This window comes from Bubalus bubalis, chromosome 10, assembly GCF_019923935.1.
Source record: "Bubalus bubalis isolate 160015118507 breed Murrah chromosome 10, NDDB_SH_1, whole genome shotgun sequence".
Taxonomy (NCBI): domain Eukaryota; kingdom Metazoa; phylum Chordata; class Mammalia; order Artiodactyla; family Bovidae; genus Bubalus; species Bubalus bubalis.
In genome coordinates this window covers 84,326,675-84,338,913 of record NC_059166.1, presented here as the reverse complement: position 1 = coordinate 84,338,913, position 12,239 = coordinate 84,326,675, and the positions used below count along the sequence as shown (strand labels likewise).

Genomic DNA, 12,239 nt, shown 5'->3' with positions numbered 1-12,239 from the left:
ACGAAGGCCTCAGGTGCCCTCTAGATTGGGTGAAGGTGCAGAGCACCTTCTCGAGAGGGTCTTAGAAGCCCGGGCAGGAAAGTGAACCCAGAGAGCCTCTGCACTCTAAGGAAATAGCTTGAGAGAGAGAGAGAGAGAAAGAAAGCAAGACATGGGGACCAAAGCTTTGATGGAACAAAGGTGTTTTAATCAACATGGTGTGGGCATATATACTGTAGTTATTCTCAGCAAAGATAAAGATTAAAATTCCAGACTTACAAAACATAGGCTATCCATATTAAAGAGAGAGAGAGTTGTAAATAATCACTTTTATCATATGGTTCATCAAAAGGAAGAGGGCACTTATCACCGTATAGAAAAACTAATGGAGGAAATGCCTGGATTCCTCAGCCCCAGGAGAGGCTTGCCTCTCCTCTTAATTCCTGAATATTCAGGAATTAATAAGGAACAGAGAACTCCTGACAGATCCAAAACAGGAAGCCTCCTGTTAAATGCTTCCTGACACATTCATAAACCCAGTTTGTTTATAGGCCACCAAAGTTAGCATAGGTACCCAACAAGTACAATCAGCTGTATAGTACTGTTGGGCTTCCAGGTGGTACTAGTGGTAAAGAATCTGCCTACCAATGCAGGAGATGCCAGAGATGTGCGTTCAATCCCTCGGTTGGGAAGATCCCCTGGAGTAGGACATGGCAACCCACTCCAGTATTCTTGCCTGGAGAATTCCATGGACAGAGGTTTCTAATACTTTCCACACAAACACACACAAAATAAAGAGAACATTTTTAATCTTACAGTGCAGTACCTTGAAAAGTACAGCAGTACAGTATAACAGCTGGCATACAGGGGCTGGCATCGAGTGAACAGGTAAGATGTGTTACTGGAGGAGGGAGAGGAGGGGAGCGATGGGAGAGCTGAAGGATCGTCAGCAATAGGAGACAGAGGGCAAGCTGCAATTTCACGCACACTGGATGTTGATGGCATAGGTTTTGGTCCCGTCTTGAAAAAATCCAGTGATGTCTGGGTAATACTGTACCAGCTACGGAGAAGGCAATGGCACCCCACTCCAGTACTGTTGCCCGGAAAATCCCATGGATAGAGGAGCTTGGTAGGCTGCAGTCCATGGAGTCGCTAAGAGTCAGACACGACTGAGTGACTTCACTTTCACTTTTCACTTTCATGCATTAGAGAAGGAAATGGCAACCCACTCCCGTATTCTTGCCTGGAGAATCCCATGGACAGAGGAGGCTGGTGTGCTACAGTCCATAGGGTCGCAAAGAGTCAGACACGACTGAAGCAACTTAGCATGCACGCATGCACTGCATCTGTCCTAGCTTACACACGTTTCCAATGAATGGACATCTCTGCACCAAGGTTTTTATGTTTGGGAAGGAGGTCAATGTTGGTTGGGAAAAGAGTGTTGAAGATCCATCTCTCTGTCCTCCCATTCCATGGCCCCAGGACAGGACCTCATTAAGGTCTGGAGTGCTTCTCCTTCAGGATGACAGATGCTGGGGACAGCTCTGGAGCTACAGAGTTAGGTCATGGCATCATCTCAACACGAAGAACTAGTATTCAATGAATGAAAAGACAAATTAATAAACATTACTTTGGTCTAGGGAACTAAGCACATGCGCATTCTAAAACCAATTTCAAGATGGGTTTGGAGGGAGCAACTTTGATTAAATGACTTATCCCCATATGTACAGTGTTCCTTCAGTTGTAAATGAAAAATTGTGATGCCTGTTCACTATATATTACTTACTTTAAAACCACAAAGTATTTTAAAACTCTTGGATTGAGTGTTATATATATTTTTTGCATTATTAATAGTTTTCAATTTAAAATTCTTCATAATATGCCTGTTAAATTTAATACTGTACATTCATATGCAAACTTATAAAGCATAATAAGCTTGGAGATTTCTTCTTATATTTTCCTTGAAAAGAGTTACTTTAGTTATTTCCTGATTCACACTGCTTGAGAGAAATTAAGTACCATGGGAGAGCATGCAATAGACATTTTTCAAGGCATTTCTGTCAAACTTTGGCTTGAATTTCATTTTTGCCCTAGCTTCAATTTTCTCCTCTGTTAAGTAAATACCTCAGTTCAGTTGCTCAGTTGTGTCTGACTCTTTGTGACCCCATGGGCTGCAGCAAGCCAGGCTTTCCTATCCATCACCAACTCCCAAAGCTTACTCAAACTCATGTCCATCATGTCAGTGATGCCATCCAACCATCTCATCCCCTTCTCCTCCTGCCTTCAATCTTTCCCAGCATCAGGGTCTTTTCTAGTGAGTCAGTTCTTCCCATCAGGTGGCCAAAGTATTGGAGTTTCAGCTTCAGCATCAGTCCTTCCAATGAATTTTCAGGACAAATTTCCTTTCGGATTGACTGGTTGGATCTCCTTGCAGTCCAAGGGACTCTCAAGAGTCTTCTCCAATACCACAGTTCAAAAGCATCAATTCTTCGGTGCTCAGCTTTCTTTATAGTCCAACTCTCACATCCATGCACGACTACTGGAAAAACCAAAGCTTTGACTAGATGGACCTTTGTTGGCAAATTAATGTTTTTGCTATTTAGCATGCTGTCTAGGTTGGTCATGCTGTCTAGGTTAGTACGCTGTCTAGGTAGGAGGTAATACATACTTCCTAGGAGAGATGAGGATAAAATAAAACCATGTCTATAATGTTTGGGCTTGGCTTGTCATTAGCTGATGGAGGCAAAGGCAGATACACTGAACTGCTAAAATGAAATTGCCGCCAGAAGGTGAACTAATAAAGGCATTTCAAAATTTATGTGCTGGGATTTCCCTTGTGGTCTAGTGGCTAGGACTCTGTTCTCCCAAAGCACTGGGCCTGGGTTTGATCCCGCTTGGGGAACTAAAATCATACATGTCTCAACATGGGTTCACATGCTGCAACTAAGACTCAGCACAGCCAAATAAAAAAAAATATATATTTAAGAAGTTGTGTGTTGACTTAGGAAATTTGAGTCTCAACTTTTCATGAACAAATGTAGGATGAAAATCTTTGTAATATTTGCATTTTTGCTTTTCTACTCCGAAGTGGCAATTTTTATTATCTTCTGCCACCTGGTGCCTTGACCAAGTTACTACAACCCATAAGTATGAGTTGCTAATAAAAATAATCAAAATATCATGTATGAAATGAGTTGCCAGTCCAGGTTCGATGCACGATACTGGATGCTTGGGGCTGGTGCACTGGGATGACCCAGAGGGATGGAATGGGGAGGGAGGAGGGAAGAGGGTTCAGGATGGGGAACACATGTATACCTGTGGCGGATTCATTTTGATATTTGGCAAATCTAATACAGTTATGTAAAGTTTAAAAATAAAATAAAATTAAAAAAAAATAATCATAGTAAATATTATTTAGATATTTTTCTGGAGTAGTCACTGTATCAAAACTTTTATACATAAATTAGCTAATCAATGAATTTAACAACCACTTATTGAGCAACAGCTGTGTACCAGCAACTTTTATGTATTATGTGGTTTTATTATCATGACATCCTTTTAGGTAAGTTTCACATTCTCCCCATTAGACTCAGAAGAAATAAGTGATACACCCTTCAAGGTCATATAGCCAGAGAGAGAGGAACTGAGATTTAAACCAATTATTTTTCTCACTGCCTTTATAATATATGGTGGTTAATCTATTCCAATTTATTTATGTAGCTATTTTTATTTCATGGGATGATGATGACTCCAATATAACAACCTTATCAATCAAACTTTATCACTGTCTACTTAGACTCAATATCAGAATACTAATAGGAAGAACACAAGAATTTGGAGTTTTTAGACTTCTGTATTCTAACTCTGCTGGAGATATAGATTGCATGTTTTAAATTTGCTTTCCCTTTTACTCTGTTTCTTTTTTAGAAGACCTAGAGGAATTCAGATTTATTCTGCAGAAATTCAGAAGCATATTAAAATAGGCTTATAGTCTAGTTTCACTCTAGTTTGAAGAATTCGGAGGAAGGATTTTTGTGGTGAAATTTTTACAACTGGAGGGACTACACAGGCACCTCTGGGCAGGTTTCTAAACTAATACAAATTTGTGAAGTTTAAAAATAAAATAAAATTAAAAAAAATAAAATAAACACAATGTCCACCTTTGGTTGATAGTAGCTCCTTGATTTATGTTTGGGTAATCCTTTTACTTTGCATATAGTCTTGGTCAATAAGATACTTTTCTTCTCCTTAGTCAACAAACAGCAATCAACTAATCTGGGCTAATCAGAATCTCTCCCTTGAGAACGAAATCTCGAACAAAGTCAGTCAAAGACAGTAATAGTTGGAATCAATTCATCGTTCAGAGTTTGAATATCCTTGTAAGTCTCTAAATTACCTCCAATTAACTGGATCTTAGGAGCTACCTTGTTTTATGTTCTTTCTGAGCTGTTTGCTGCTTCCATTTTGGTGGGTTATCTCATATCTTCTGATTACTGTTGTTATTGCTGTTTAGTCACTAAGTCACGTCTGACTCTTTGTGATGCCATGAACTGTAGCCTGCCAGGCTCCTCTCTCCATGGGGTTTCCCAGGCAAGAATACTGGAGTGTGTGGCCATTTCCTTCTCCAGGGGATCTTTCCAACCCTGGAATTGAACCTGCGTTTTCTGCAGTGGCAGGCAGATTCTTTACCACTGAGCTACCAGGAAAGCCCCCTTCTAATTATAGTTCTGCTTAAATTAGTCAACTAACCCTAACTGATGAAAGAGTGAGCAGGGTAAGATAATGGCTGCTCTTCTCTAGATAGGGAACACAGTGCGTGGAAAGGTTATATTGGAGTTATAGGGCTTGTCTGCATAGTGTGTGGACTGTCCATATCAAAGACACTGGGTAGGGGAAGCTTATAAGAAATGCAGATGCTGTGTGAATCAACTATATTTCAGAAAAAAGCTCAGATGCTTTATTCCATGCTTAACGGATAAGAGTTTCTCAGTGTGAGGTCCAGGGAGTCTGAAACTTTAACAAGTTTCTCAGGGATTATTCTGAAAAATACATTTGAGAAACACATAAGGGTGTAGGTTTTGAAATTTGAAAAACATGCATTGGAACGATGTAAGCTGTTTAAACTGCGGTTGGTCCATTAGCTCTCTGATTCTGTTTTGTCACTTGTAAAATGAGAACGGTCAAGACTTTATTCATTAAGTTGTTTTAAAAGTCTAAAATGTATATAAAGGACTTTCATATTGCCTCAACAGAGAAGAGTTGCATCATTCTTGGGTGTTTAGATTCCCAAATCTAACATGTCCAGGTAAAACTGTGAGTAGCCAATATTATGGATGAAAACCATGTAAATCCACAGTGGCAACAACTGGCTACATGTATGCATCGTGTTGTGGACAAATGTATGGTCTTCGTTTAAGTCGTGACTTAGGGAGAATTTTCCTGAAGAATTAGAATAGGTTGCAAGTGTGCTCAGTCGAGTCTGACTCTTTGGATCCTATGGACTGTAGCCTGCCAGGCCCCTCTGTCCATGGGATTCTCCAGGCAAGAATACTGGAGTGGGTTGCTATTTCCTCCTCCAGAGGGTCTTCCCAACCCAGGGATTGAACCTGTGTTTCCTGCATTGGCAGGCAGATTCTTTACCATTGAGCTACCTAGGAAACACTTAGAATAGGTGAGAAAAATATCCATGTAAAATAGTTGGCTTGCACTTAGAAGTGATGCTCTATTATTTTAAAAAACAACACACACTTTACATTCTCAAATTATTTCTCACTCATGCTCCATGTCAAACGAGGTGGACAGGGGCAAATGATGCTCCTGGTAATGTCACTCCAGGAACAGGCTGATGGCTGCTCTAGCATCTGGAACATTGTGAGTTGACGAGACAGCAGAAGAAAACACAGCTTTGGCCACCAGCTCTTAAACTCTTCCCCCCAGGAGTTCTCCACACTCGTGCTCAAATTCACTGGCAAAGCACGTCATGTTGCCATGCCTAATTACAGGTGTTCAGAGACGTGCCATCTGCCTAAATCCTTAGAAGCAGAGTAAAGTGAAATATATGCGAGTATCACTGATGGCTACCCCATGGGGCCTAGGCATCAGTGTGTTCTGAAATCTCCCTGACGGATTCTAATGTGAAAGTTAAGGACCTGGTCTCGGGCTTGCACGCTTTGACAGGAAAGGAGGTAAAAATCACCTGCTCTATGTAAAGCCTCATATGAACATGGGCAGGTTCAATGTGCACATGAAGTGATCTGGGTGGACTTCTACATTACTAATGTCTATGGGTGGCTTTACATGATGGGGGGACAAATTACTGAGGGTCATAGGCGGTGATCACTGCTCACCTGCCCCTGCTGTCTCCCCTCCTTTTTCACACTGGTCACCACCAGGCATATCCAACAGCGTCATAACATCTCTGATGCCTCCAGGGGTATGGTTGTTGAAGGTTTTAAAATAATATATTAAAAAACTGGAAATAGACATGCCTTATGATCCAGCAATCCCACTGCTGGGCATACACACTGAGAAAACCAGAAGGGAAAGAGACACGAGTACCCCAATGTTCATCGCAGCACTGTTTATAATAGCCAGGACATGGAAGCAACCTAGATGTCCATCAGCAGATGAATGGATAAGAAAGCTGTGGTACATATACACAATGGAGTATTATTCAGCCATTAAAAAGAATACATTTGAATCAGTTCTAATGAGGTGGATGAAACTGGAGCCTATTATACAGAGTGAAGTAAGCCAGAAAGAAAAACACCAATATGGTATACTAACGCATATATATGGAATTTAGAAAGATGGTAACAATAACCCTGTGTACGAGACAGCAAAAGAGACACTGATGTATAGAACAGTCTTATGGACTCTGTGGGAGAGGGAGAGGGTGGGAAGATTTGGGAGAATGGCATTGAAACATGTAAAATATCATGTATGAAACGAGTTGCCAGTCCAGGTTCGATGCACGATACTGGATGCTTGGGGCTGGTGCACTGGGACGACCCAGAGGGATGGAATGGGGAGGGAGGAGGGAGGAGGGTTCAGGATGGGGAACACATGTATACCTGTGGCAGATTCATTTTGATATTTGGCAAATCTAATACAGTTATGTAAAGTTTAAAAATAAAATAAAATTGAAAAAAAAAAAAAATAATATAAATGGGTGAAAGTCACAACAGGGGACTTCTCTGGTGGCCCAGGGGTTGAGACTTCACCTTCCAATGCAAGGGGTGCGGATTTGATCCCTGGTTGGGGATCTAAGATCCCACATGCCTCTTGGCCAAAAAAACAAAACATAAAACAGAAGCATCACCAACTCAATGAACATGAGTTTGAGCAAACTCCAGGAGATAGTGAAGGACAAGGAAGCCTGGCCTGCTGTAATCCATGAGGCTGCAAAAAGTGGGACATGATTTAGTGAGAGAACAACAACAACAAAACAGAAGCAATACTGTAACAAATTTAATAAAGACTTTAAAAATGGTCCACATAAAAATTTTTTTTAAAAGTCACAACAGAAAATGAAGGGAAGGTAAAATACGAGTCTCAAAACTTTCTTGCAGTCCCTATTCATAATTCTGTCAACCATAACTAATAAGGCTTTTGGAAACCTGGCAATACTCACATATTATCCTAGGAATTAAAAAAATCTTACAACTGCCAGGCTGGTATGTTTTTTGTTTGTTTGTTTGTTTACAGATAAGTGACCATCTCTGAAACTTGGTTATGCATACAGGCAGGTATTGATATTTGGAGCGGTAATCTGAGGCATCATTTGTTCAGTTCAGTTGCTCAGTCGTGTCTGACTCTGAGACCCCATGAATTGCAGCACGCCAGGCCTCCCTGTCCATCACCAACTCCCAGAGTTCACTCAAACTCACGTCCATCAAGTCGGTGATGCCATCCAGCCATCTCATCCTCTGTCATGCCCTTCTCCTCCTGCCCCCAATCCCTCCCAGCATCAGAGTCTTTTTCAATGAGTCTAACTTACAAGACCTTTTAGAACTAACACCCCCAAACGATGTCCTTTTCATTATAGGGGACTGGAATGCAAAAGTAGGAAGTCAAGAAACACCTGGAGTAACAGGCAAATTTGGCCTTGGAATGTGGAATGAAGCAGGGCAAAGGCTAATAGAGTTTTGCCAAGAGAACGCACTGGTCATAGCAAACACCCTCTTCCAACAGCACAAGAGAAGACTCTACACATGGACATCACCAGATGGTCAACACTGAAATCAGATCGATTATATTCTTTGCAGCCAAAGATGGAGAAGCTCTATACAGTCAGCAAAAACAAGATCGGGAGCTGACTGTGGCTCAGATCATGAACTCCTTATTGCCAAGTTCAGACTGAAATTGAAGAAAGTAGGGAAAACCACTAGACCATTCAGGTATGACCTAAATCAAATCCCTTATGATTGATTATACAGTGGAAGTGAGAAATAGATTTAAGGGACTAGATCTGATAGAGTGCCTGATGAACTATGGATGGAGGTTCATGACACTGTACAGGAGACAGGGATCAAGACCATCCCCATAGAAGAGAAATGCAAAAAAGCAAAATGGCTGTCTGGGGAGGCCTTACAAATAGCTGTGAAAAGAAGAGAAGTGAAAAGCAAAGGAGAAAAGGAAAGATAAGCATCTGAATGCAGAGTTCCAAAGAATAGCAAGGAGAGATAAGAAAGCCTTCCTCAGTGATCAATGCAAAGAAATAGAGGAAAACAACAGAATGGGAAAGACTAGAGATCTCTTCCAGAAAATTAGAGATACCATGGGAACATTTCATGCAAAGATGGGCTCAATAAAGGACAGAAATGGTATGGACCTAACAGAAGCAGAAGATATTAAGAAGAGGGGGCAAGAATACACAGAAGAACTGTACAAAAAAGATCTTCACGACCCAGATAATCATGATGGTGTGATCACTCACCTAGAGCCAGAGATCCTGGAATGTGAAGTCAAATGGGCCTTAGAAAGCATCACTACAAACAAAGCTAGTGGAGGTGATGGAATTCCAGTTGAGCTATTTCAAATCTTGAAAGATGATACTGTGAAAGTGCTGCACTCAATATGCCAGCATCATTTGTATCTGAGCACAAATGCCAGGTATGTGTCTTTGAAGGATGCCCTTTCTGCAGTGTCTGCTCACAGGCTTTTTTCTATGCCGGCTGGTTCAGATTCCTGAAGGACTGATCACAGGGCATCTCATACCCCTGCAGGAGATAAGAAGCCAGAGAGAAGTTGTCTAGATGCTTAGGAAGGGTGGACAGAGGGGTAACTCGGTAACTCACACACTGGGTGAAGAGGTGGGTTAGATCCAAGGTTTGGCTTAAAATAAGTTTCATTAAAACACAGGACCTGGTGCATGGAAGGCTCTGAATACACACTCATGAATAGTAGAAACCAGATTCTTAAAAACTAGAAAGACCCTAAATGTTAAAGTGTTTGTCACTCAGTCATAGCTGACTCTTTGCAACCCCATGGACTGTAGCCTGCCAGGCTCCTCTGTCCATGGAATTCTCCAGGGAACACTGGAATGGGTAGTCATTCCCTTCTCCAGGGGATCTTCTCAACCCGGGGATCGAACCCAGATCTCCTGCATTGTAGGTGAATTCTTTACCCTCTGAGCCATAAATGAAATGAAGCATAAATAATTTCATTATTTTAGTTTTTATTCATTATTATAGTCTTCATAAAGAGATTCTTTCAATGGTGTTCATCCATTCTGCACTTGACAATCTCCAGTGATATGGAATTTATTACAGTTGGTCCTCCACATCTGTGAGTTTTGTATCCATGGATGCAACCCAATACAGATCAAAAGTATTTGGGAAAAAAATTCCAAAAAGCAAAACTTTTATTTGCTATACAACAGCAATTTTTATGTAACATTTACCTTGCACTAGTGTTCTTGCCTGGAGAATCCCAGGGACGGGGGAGCCTGGTGGGCTGCCGTCTCTGGGGTCGCACAGAGCCGGACACGACTGAAGCGACTTAGCAGCAGCAGCAGGTATCATAAGTAATCTAGAGATGACAAAGTATGAGAGGATGTGCATAGATTATATGCAAATACTGTATCATTTTATATGAGGGGCCTGAGCAACCTTGGATTTTGGTATCCTTGCGGGATTCTGGAATCAATCCCAGGGGGATACTGAAAAACAATTGTACTTCCTAAGACAATAAAAAGAGTCTACTTAGTAAGCTCTTTTTATTCAGCAGGCATTTGCTTCTTTTGTTTCTTGTTCTTTCCTCTGAAATTCATTGAACCGAGTGAAGCTTAGTGTAAACTATGAAGTTTGTGTGATTACAATGTGTATACACTCATTGATCGTAGCAAATGTACCACTCTAGTGTGAAATGTTGATAGTAAGGGAGTCCGCCTTTGTGTGAGTGCCAACTATCAGCAAACTGAGAAGACGCAACTTGATTGGCTTTTATCCTTGCTTTTTACCCTCTTTTTTTAAAAAATTAATTAAAATTTGACTATATACATGTAATTTTATTTTGTTGCCCCCTCCCCTCATTCAAATAAAATAAAAAATACCCTTCACTCACATAAAAATACACAATATAGTGTGCATGCGTACACACACACACACACACACCATGAAACAGAAGAGGTGACCATAACAACAAAAAAAGACAAGATGAAAAATCCCCAAAAAGTTGAATCTGGGGGGCTTGATAGGAACAATGGAGACATAGTTCTGGTGCTCTCTTGAGCAGTTTTAAATTCCTGTCTCCAACCCCCCTCCCCTGGAATAACTGCTACTTCTTTGAAACAGACCACTATGCTGAATGATTTGAAGTCTCTTCACTGGAGGACTCATCTCCACGTTGTCAGAGCTGTTCCTGACGATGCTGCCGGGGTCCTTGTTTGAGCAGAGGGCTGCTGCTCACTCATGCTTGTCAAGAAACCTGTTGCCAGACTGCTGCTTGTGCTGTGATACTTCCTTCCAGGACTTCTCCTTGGAGACTCAACTGTGTTGGTACTATTTGCAATAAGCTGAGTGATCTATGAACGGGAAAAAAAAAAATCTCATCTCTTAACCCCAATCAGAAAACAGGCAGCTGGCGCCTCTCTTTGCCTCTCCTTCCCCCATTTCTTCTCTTCTTTGCTGTTGTTCAGTCGCTAAGTCATGTCTAACTCTCTGCGACCCCATGAACTGTAGCATGCCAGGCTTCTCTGTCCATTACTATCTCCCTGAGTTTGTTTAAACTCATGTCCATTGAGTCAGTGATGCCATCCTCTGTCGCCCCCTTCTTCTCTTGCCCTCAATTTTCCCCAGCATCAGGGTCTTTTCCAATGAGTCAGGTCTTCGCATCAGGTGGCCAAAGTCTCCTTGCAAAACCAAAGATGAGCTGGGAGGTCAGGAATAGCAGAAGGGGAATATCCTTTCCCCGGCTCCTTCCCTTGCATTCTTTCCATTTCTTCTTCAAATTCTGTTTGGGACCTGTTCTTTTACACTTTCATCGGATGGAAACACTTTCATTCTTCTCTCTACCATATTTTGCTGTAATGCGTAAATTCATAGAGAAGGTATCTTTTTATTTTTATTTTGAAAGAATACTTTGAAACATTTGAGTTTTTAAGAGTAAAATTTACAAAGTTGATTATTTTAAATGTAAATTAAGAAATTCTTAAATTCTCCAGGTTTCTAAGCTAATCAGGTCATTTTCGCTGCACCTGGGCAAAAATGCACCTGGATTCCTATGAAGTGGATTTGCAGGTAAAATAGAAGTTTTACCTCTTTCCCTCTCGTTTAAACCCAGAAAAACAAAATTAATAAAAGAAAATCAATACATATTTATTAAGCACACAGGGAGGGTTTGAATAAACAGCGGAGGCTTACAGCACTGATTCCCGCAGTGTTGTTGAAACCCCAAACTAATAACCAAATACCAATCCATAACCCTTTCCATTTCTTGGAGAATAATAGAGGTAAAGAATGGGAGAGGATAAGAAAGGGTTCCATTTCAAAAGAAAACATATACCTTAAGGTGAAAAAGCCATCAGAACCTCACGGCGCACATGACACTGGAAAAAGCAGGAACCCATGCCGAGTGGGGAACTGGCGGACAGGCGTGCAGAACCCCTGATCTCGTTGCGGACCCTAGCAGGACTCCACCTCTAGGAACCATCTCATTGGAGCTCACCTGTCAGCTTGCACCCGCCCCAGCCCCCTTTCCGCATGCGCACCACGGTCCAAAGCGACTGGGTTGTCTCGCAGCACGACCCACCCCCCGAA

At 41.4% G+C, this 12,239-nt stretch overlaps 1 long non-coding RNA gene across 1 annotated transcript; it reads right to left on the bottom strand.

The window, feature by feature from the left end:
- Positions 1-1,195: 1,195 nt before the first annotated feature.
- Positions 1,196-12,194, bottom strand: LOC123464625. The gene is made up of 3 exons (XR_006639657.1): positions 11,986-12,194; positions 8,918-9,200; positions 1,196-1,568 (listed from the first exon to the last, which is right to left on the bottom strand). It is a non-coding gene; the product is annotated as an uncharacterized LOC123464625 (long non-coding RNA).
- Between the last annotated feature and the right edge of the window lie 45 nt (positions 12,195-12,239).